The sequence below is a fragment of the Lactuca virosa genome, chromosome 7 (assembly GCF_052849685.1).
Source record: "Lactuca virosa cultivar CGN04683 chromosome 7, Lactuca_virosa_CGN04683_v6, whole genome shotgun sequence".
Classification (NCBI taxonomy): domain Eukaryota; kingdom Viridiplantae; phylum Streptophyta; class Magnoliopsida; order Asterales; family Asteraceae; genus Lactuca; species Lactuca virosa.
Window position 1 is genome coordinate 220,466,663 of NC_136432.1, and position 8,612 is coordinate 220,475,274.

Consider the following 8,612-nt stretch of genomic DNA (forward strand, 5'->3'; position numbering starts at 1 on the left):
CCCTAAATCCTCGATTTCTGATGTACAACACTTGACCAAATGATAGATCCAAGCCCCTAAGCTCGATCTAGCACGTAAAGTTACGAACTTTACGTACATGCATGGGACTTTTGAGCCAAAAAGGCTCTAAAATGGCTCTAGTGTTGCATGGGGCCTTCCTTGGGTGCAAAAGCAACCCAAATCTGCCTTGTGACCCATTTAAAGACCTGATTCCAAAGCCTCAACCCCCAACCATGTTTGCAATCATGGCTGGTTATCAAAAATGGCTTATAAAAGCCCTAAATCTCCCCAAAAAGGGATTTATCAAATGAAAGAGCAAGGTACAAACTTTATACCTCTCAAAGACTGCAAATGATGAACCAAACTCGAATCCTTCAGTTCCCTCTTGATCCTTCTATGCTCTTCCTTCTTCCTTGTGAACAAAACCACCAAAATCACTCAAAAGCCTTAGATCTTGCACCAAAACACTTAGGGTTTGCTATGGAGGGTTTCTGGGAGCATAAAGGGGCGATGGAGGTTGCATAAGGTTGTTTAAATAGGGTGCAAACCCTCAGATTAGGGTTTTGTCCAGTCAGAGCCTACTCGCCGAGTCCGGGACCCGACTCGACGAGTCCATCACTTAAATCCCACGCCTCATCCCGCTTCTACTCGGCGAGTTGGTCCTTCAACTCGCCGAGTCCAAGGCCAAAAATGCAAAATACTTAAATAAAAATACATACCAAGAACCAGGTGCTACAAATCTCCCCCACTTATTTTAGACTTCGTCCTCGAAGTCTGCTGCTCGATCCTGGAATAGCTCTGGGTAATGCTCCATCATCTCATCCATCGGCTCCCAAGTCCACTCCGAGCCCTTCCGGTGCTGCCATTGCACCTTCACTAGTTCCACCTTTTTGTTCCTCAGATCCTTCGACTTCCAGTCGAGGATCGCCACTGGCCGCTCAATATAATTCAGGCTGTCATCGACCTGAATATCCTCTAAGGGTACCACTGCTGAATCGTCCACCAAGCACTTCCGCAACTGAGAGACGTGGAAAGTGCTGTGGATCTGGCTGAGTTTGGCTGGCAGATCCAACCTATATGCCACCTTGCCCACCCGGGCTATAACTCTGAAGGGTCCAATATACCTGGGACCCAACTTGCCCCGTTTCCTGAATCGGATGACGCCCTTCCATGGCGACACCTTCAAAAGAACCATATCCCCGACCTGAAACTCCAGGTCCGATCGGCGCTTGTCGGCATAACTTTTCTGCCGACTCTGAGCAGTCTGAAGTCTGCTCCGAACCTGCTGAATTCTTTCTGTCGTCTTGAGCACCACTTCGGTGCTCCCCATGACCCTTTGGCCAACCTCACCCCAACATATCGGGGTTCTTCACTTCCTCCCGTATAACATCTCGAAGGGAGGACGGTCGATAGTCGCATGATTGCTATTATTATACGAGAACTCTGCCAACGGAAGGTAGGTATGCCAACTACCTCCGAAGTCTAAAACACATGCCCGCAACATATCCTCTAATGTCTGGATGGTCCGCTCAATCTGACCATCCGTCTGCGGGTGAAAGGCGGTGCTAAAATGCAGAAGAGTACCCAGTTCGTCATGAAACTTCTTCCAAAACCTGGAAGTGAACCGCACATCCCTGTCTGAAATCACCGATACTGGCACCCCGTGACGCGTCACTACCTCCCTGATATAGATATCGGCCAACCTTTCGGCCGAAATACTTTCTTGAATCGGGATAAAGTGGGCGCTCTTGGTCAATCGATCGACGATGACCCAAATCGAATCCACTCCCCGCGCGGTCCTGGGAAGCTTTGTGATAAAATCCATCGTAATGTCTTCCCATTTCCACAGCGGGATATCCAATGGCTGCATCTTGCCGTGTGGCCTCTGGTGCTCGGCCTTGACCTTCCTGCAGGTCAAGCACCGCTCCACATACCATGCTACGTCCTGCTTCATATAGGGCCACCAATAATCAGGACGAAGATCTCTATACATCTTCGTCGCTCCGGGATGGATAGAAAATCTGGATTTGTGTGCCTCCTCCATCAGGATCTGGCGCACACCTCCATGCTAAGGGACCCACACCCTATGGTGAAGAGTCAATAACCCTCGGCTAGCATAGTCGAAGGAGGAAACCTGCCCCACAATCCGCTCGCTCTTCCGATGTTCCTCCTTCACGGCCTCCTGCTGGGCCTCCCGAATCTGCTCTAACAGCGGAGTCACCACTGTCATCCTCAGACAGATATCCCTGATCGGCGCTGCCTTGCGGCTAAGAGCGTCGGCCACCACATTGGCCTTCCCCGGGTGGTAAAGGATCTCACAATCGTAATCCTTCACCACGTCCAACCACCGACGTTGCCTCATGTTCAGATTTGGCTGGTCCATGAGATACCTCAAGCTCTTATGGTCCATGTAGATGGTACAACGAATACCATAGAGGTAATGACGCCAAATCTTGAGGGCGAACACCACAGCCCCCAACTCCAAATCATGCGTCGGGTAGTTCGCCTCGTGAGGCTTCAGCTGCCTCGAAGCGTAAGCAATAACATGCCCTCTCTGCATCAATACTGCGCCCAAACCTGAGATGGACGCATCACAGTATACAACAAAATCCTCCATGCCCTCTGGCAGGGCTAAGATTGGCGCCTCGCACAATCTCTGTCTCAGTGTCTCGAATGCGGCCTGCTGCTCAGGCCCCCAGTGAAAGACCACGGCTTTCCTCGTTAGCCTGGTCTGGGGCAAGGCTATCTTGGAGAAGTCCTGAATGAATCTCCGATAGTATCCTGCCAATCCCAGAAAGCTCCGAATCTCAGATGGAGACCTCGGAACCTCCCATCTCATCACGACCTCCACTTTGGCCGGATCTACCGAAATCCCGTTCTGGTTGACAAGGTGCCCAAGAAACTGCACCTCGCGCAACCAGAACTCACACTTGGAAAACTTAGCATACAAGCTCTCCCTCCTCAAAGTCTCCAAAACCTCTCGCAGATGCTCCTCATGCTGCCCTCGCGTCTTGGAGTAAACCAAGATGTCATGAATAAACACTATCACAGACTGGTCTAACATCGGTCTACACACGCGGTTCATGAGGTCCATGAACGCGGCAGGAGCATTGGTGAGCCCGAAAGGCATTACCCAAACTCATAGTGGCCATAGCGCATCCGGAACGCAGTCTTCTGTACATCCTCCTCTCTGACCCTCATCTGATGATACCCTGATCGCAAATCAATCTTGGAGAACCAAGATGCTCCCTATAGCTGGTCAAAGAGGTCATCAATCCTCGGGAGTGGGTAACGGTTCTTCACCTTTACCTTATTTAGCTCCCGATAATCTATACACATCCGATGCGACCCGTCCTTCTTCTTCACAAACAGAATCGGGGCTCCCCAGGGAGAACTACTCGGTCTAATGAATCCCTTGTCTAACACCTCCTACAGCTGTGTAGACAACTCCTGCATTTCAGGAGGAGCCAACCGATACGGTGCCTTGGCTATCGGAGCCGCACCAGGGACTAGGTCGATCCTGAACTCCACCTGTCGCTCCGGAGGTATCCCAGGCAACTCCTCGGGGAATACGTCCGCAAACTCTCGTACCACGGGCACATCGCCCACCGTCGCCCTACCGGCCTCCCGGGTATCCATAACATAGGCGACATAACCTGCGCAACCCTGCTGGAGGTAGCGCCTAGCCCTCGCTGCCGAACATAAAGCTGGTCCTCGCTGTGGCCTTTCGCCCTGAACCACCAGCTCTCCCCCACTAGGGGTCCTAATCCGTACTAACTGCTGCGCGCATTCAATAACTGCCCTATTGGGGCTCAGCCAATCCATACCTATAATAACCGTGTTCCCCCGCAAAGGTATGGGAACCAAGTCCACCAGGTAACGTTCCTCGAACAGCCCCAAAACACAATCCCAGTAGACCTCTGACGCCCGTACCGACCGGTCGTCCGCAATATCGATCTCTAGAGGGCAATCCAACGTGCCCGACGACTCAGGAAACTTCTTGCTAAGCGCAAGAGAAACAAACGAGCGGGTAGCACCTGAATCAAACAATACCTGAACTGGATTACCGTTCACATGGAACGATCCTAAACAGAACACATACATAACACATCAACATCACAGCAGCATATCATAAAAGCATAAACAAGAAGTCATACCCGTCACCACATCGGTTGCAGCGCGTGCCTCCTCGGCTGTCAGTTGAAATGCTCGGCTCCGAACCACTGGAGCCTCCAACTTGGCCTTCCGGCCATCCACAACCCGTGCTGTCGCTGGAGTTGGCGCCACTGCCGGCGCCGCTGCTGCTGTCAATCTAGGGCAATTGGCCTTTTTATGGCCCTTATGATTGCAATGAAAGCAAATCAGGTCTGATATCTGAATCGCAGGAGCAGGGGCAGTGCAATCTCTGCCAAAATGCCCAACCTTGCCACACTTATAGTAGCCTGATCCCGGCCCAGTGCGACAAGCTCCCTCGTGTGACCGATCGCATTTCCCACAGTGGTCCCGCCCTGACTGGCCTTTTGGCCTACCATCGGATCCCTTGGGCTACTTCCCCGAAGCCCCCGTCGTCAGCCCCTCCGCTTCCTTCCTCTTCCAGATGTGCTCCAGATCAATCTCCCTCTCCCTAGCCCTGGCAATCATGGAATCCAGGGTAGGGCAAGCTGAGAAACTGACATGCTCCCGGATGTCAGCTCGTAGCATGTCATGGTAGCGGGTCCTCCTCATGTCCTCATCACCCGCATACTGGGGCACCAGTAATGCCCTCTCCCGAAACTTGGCGGTGATCTCCGCCACATTCTCCGTAGTCTGTCTCATGTAAAAGAACTCCCTGGCCAGCTGTTGAAGCTCCACAGCCGGCGCAAACTCAGCTTTGAATCTGGTCACGAAATCTGACCACGTCATAGCCTCAACAGCCGAGGCTCCCAGAGAGTCACCAACCGACTCCCACCAATCTCTGGCCCTGTCTCTCAAGAATCCTGCTGCATACCTCACCTTCGACCCCTCAGGGCAGAAGCTAGTCAACTGTGCAGACTCAATGTCTGCAATCCATCGTCTGGCATCAATGGGGTCCTTCGCCCAATGGAAATCCGGCACACCGCTCCCTCGGAAGTCCTTGAAGGACAGTGTGCGCGATCCTGACTGGCTGGCCGCCATGTCACTCCTGAACGTCCTGAGGCGATCCTCCATCAGCTCAATGATCCCTTCCTTGATCGACCCGAAGATAATCGGGGTCGACTCAAGAATGCCTCTCGTGATCTCAGACGCGATGAACTAGCGCAGCCCGTCATCAACTTGCTCGGATCCTGCACCCGAGCCTGATCCTGATCCTGATCTGGAACCTCCTGCTCCATGTCGCGTGGTCACCATGCTGAAAATACACGCATAAATGTCAGGATCATACATACTCTCGAGAGGTCTAACACACTCTCCAAGGTTCCCGGTTCTGTCTCAACCTTCCTTGATTCGAGTACGGATCCTCTGCTTCCAATAGTACGGGCCCATACTACCTTCCACATCTATCCGTACTTTCCTCAAGGACTGTCTCGACTTCTCCAGGTCCCTTAACCAATATCCCTTTCCATCTAGTCTCATCCCAGGCTTTCCTGGGGCACTCTCTGACCTACTCTCCGCCATCAGCTGCACTAGGAGTCCCTACTTCCTTTCCCTAACTAGCTTGCGAGTACTGTTACATATCCGCTCACTAGTTAGTTAAAGTTAGCCAGGACCCCTTAAGCACAAAGCAAGCAACATTCGTGCCTCCAGTAACCGCATCAGGCATAACCTAATCAGGTTATCCTACTGCTGACTAAACAGTCCTAACACACAGCTCATACAACAGGCATATAAGGCATCCTCCCTAGACCCTTAGCCCTAAATAGCATGCAATTCTCAGAATCATATATCAGGCACACAAGGCATCCTCCTAGATCCTTAGTCCTATTCTAGCATGCAGTTTTCTGAATCAAGACCATATAGAATAACATATCAAGTATGGGTATCTTGGGGAAAACTTACTTGAGCCCGACCGGTCGCATGCATCACACACTTCGACTTTCTTAAAATCCTTCCATTTAGATTTTAGAAAACTATTTTTCCTTGTAAAAACCTTTTAGCCCCTCAATTTGAGTCCAGACACCCCCGAGGGTGTGTCCGAATCCCTCAAACCTAGGCTCTGATACCAACTTGTAACATCCCAATTTTTAGGTCCAAAAATTTCTTTTTAATTAATTGACTCATAAAAACATTCATAAGAAAATATTGTGGAAACACATCATCTCATAAAACTATGCATCGTGTCTGAAAATCCAAGTCATAAAATCATAACATATCAGAGTACAATCCCAGAAAACTCCATGCGGAAATCATGTGTGTGTGCGATGCGATGCTACGCCGCCGGCTCCTTCCCCTTAGACGAAGAGGTACCTGAAACCAAAACCGAAACCGTAAGCACAAAGCTTAGTGAGTTCCCCCATCATACCACATACCATACAATATCCTCGATGTATTTCAACCGGTAATCATCATCGGTATCTTTCAACCGGTAATCATCATCGGTATCTTTCAACCGGTAATCATCATGTACCATACAATATCCTCGGTATCTTTCAACCGGTAATCATCGTCGGTATCTTTCAACCGGTAATCATCATCGGTATCTTTCAACCGGTAACTGGGGACTATTCCACCCCCTACCACTAGCATACAACAACATGATATAAACATACAGTCAGGCATATCCGGGTACTGACCTACCCTTGGGTCCTAAGGACCGCTATCAGGGAAACCAATCCCTATCATACACGTAACATATCATACAAATAAAACTCATGACCAAAGCTTGTAACTAGACCAAGATAATTATCACAAAGACAATCATCTTCTAAATACTCCTCTTTGGTGGGCCGGCATTGTGGCCTTAGACCCACCCCTACTGGAAGGTAACTCACCTCGTACAAGTAGCTGCTGATAATCTGTGCGGGGAAACCTCTGTCTGCTGCCGCTCCGGAAATCCTCCGGCTACAATCCCCAAAAAACAATTAATCAGAGTCTGAATCTATTCTTAGGGTAAAATGACCATTTTACCCCTGACCAAGTCCAATTCAAAGTCAAAGTCAACTTCCAGTTGACCCGACTCGCCGAGTTGGGCCGTCAACTCGTCGAGTCCCTATCTCTTCAACTGTCCTCATCCACGATTCTACTCGTCGAATTTAGCGACGACTCGACGAGTTCCTCCTCGATATGAACATCGAATGAACCTTCATCCGACTCGCCGAGTTGTATGAACACTCGTCGAGTTCACCTTCATCAGATGAACAAGTTCTGACCTTGACTCGCCGAGTTGTATGAACAACTCGTCGAGTTCATCTTCAATCATAAGGAGATTGCCTTGGACTCGCCAAGTCTGTTCTAGCACTCGTCGAGTCCCATGAACTCCAGGTCTAAAACTAAGTCTAATGCGCTGGGTCGCCCTTTCTGTCCTGCTACAACCCTTGTAACACCCAACTGATTTCTTTGACCCCCAACAGATATGGGGCATAAAGCCTTGGACTCGTCGAGTCCCAAGAACGGACTCGCCAAGTCGATAACATCCACACCCTAAATCCTCGATTTCTGATGTACAACACTTGACCAAATGATAGATCCAAGCCCCTAAGCTTGATCTAGCACGTAAAGTTACGAACTTTACGTACATGCATGGGACTTTTGAGCCAAAAAGGCTCTAAAATGGCTCTAGTGTTGCATGGGGCCTTCCTTGGGTGCAAAAGCACCCAAATCTGCCTTGTGACCCCTTTAAAGACCTGATTCCAAAGCCTCAACCCCCAACCATGTTTGCAATCATGGGTGGTTACCAAAAATGGCTTATAAAAGCCCTAAATCTCCCCAAAAAGGAATTTATCAAATGAAAAAGCAAGGTACAGACTTTATACCTCTCAAAGACTGCAAATGATGAACCAAACTCGAATCCTTCAGTCCCCTCTTGATCCTTTTATGCTCTTCCTTCTTCCTTGTGAACAAAACCACCAAAATCACTCAAAAGCCTTAGATCTTGCAACAAAACACTTAGGGTTTGCTATGGAGGGTTTATGGGAGCATAAAGGGGCGATGGAGGCTACATAAGGTTGTTTAAATAGGGTGCAAACCCTCAGATTAGGGTTTTGTCCAGTCAGAGCCTACTCGTCGAGTCCGGGACCCGACTCGACGAGTCCATCACTTAAATCTCGCGCCTCATCCCGCTTCTACTCGACGAGTTGGTCCTTCAACTCGCCGAGTCCAAGGCCAAAAATGCAAAATACTTAAATAAAAATACATACCAAGAACCAGGTGCTACACGCAATTTGGTCCCTAGCTTCGGATGGTGTCCCTTTGACTCCTCACGACGTGAGAAAATCCTTGCTCACATCGTGAGCTTTTGACTTATCACTTCGTAGACTTTCCATGCGTCTTACAGTTCCAAAATGTGGTGTTTTGACTCCTCACGTCATTAGTATCTATGCTCACATCGTGAGCTCAATCAGATTAGGGTTTCTGACACATGTCACGCTCTCAGACAGCTGTATCCTCGGAAGGTCGTAACTTTTGTATACGAACTCCGTTTTTGATGTTCTTTATAT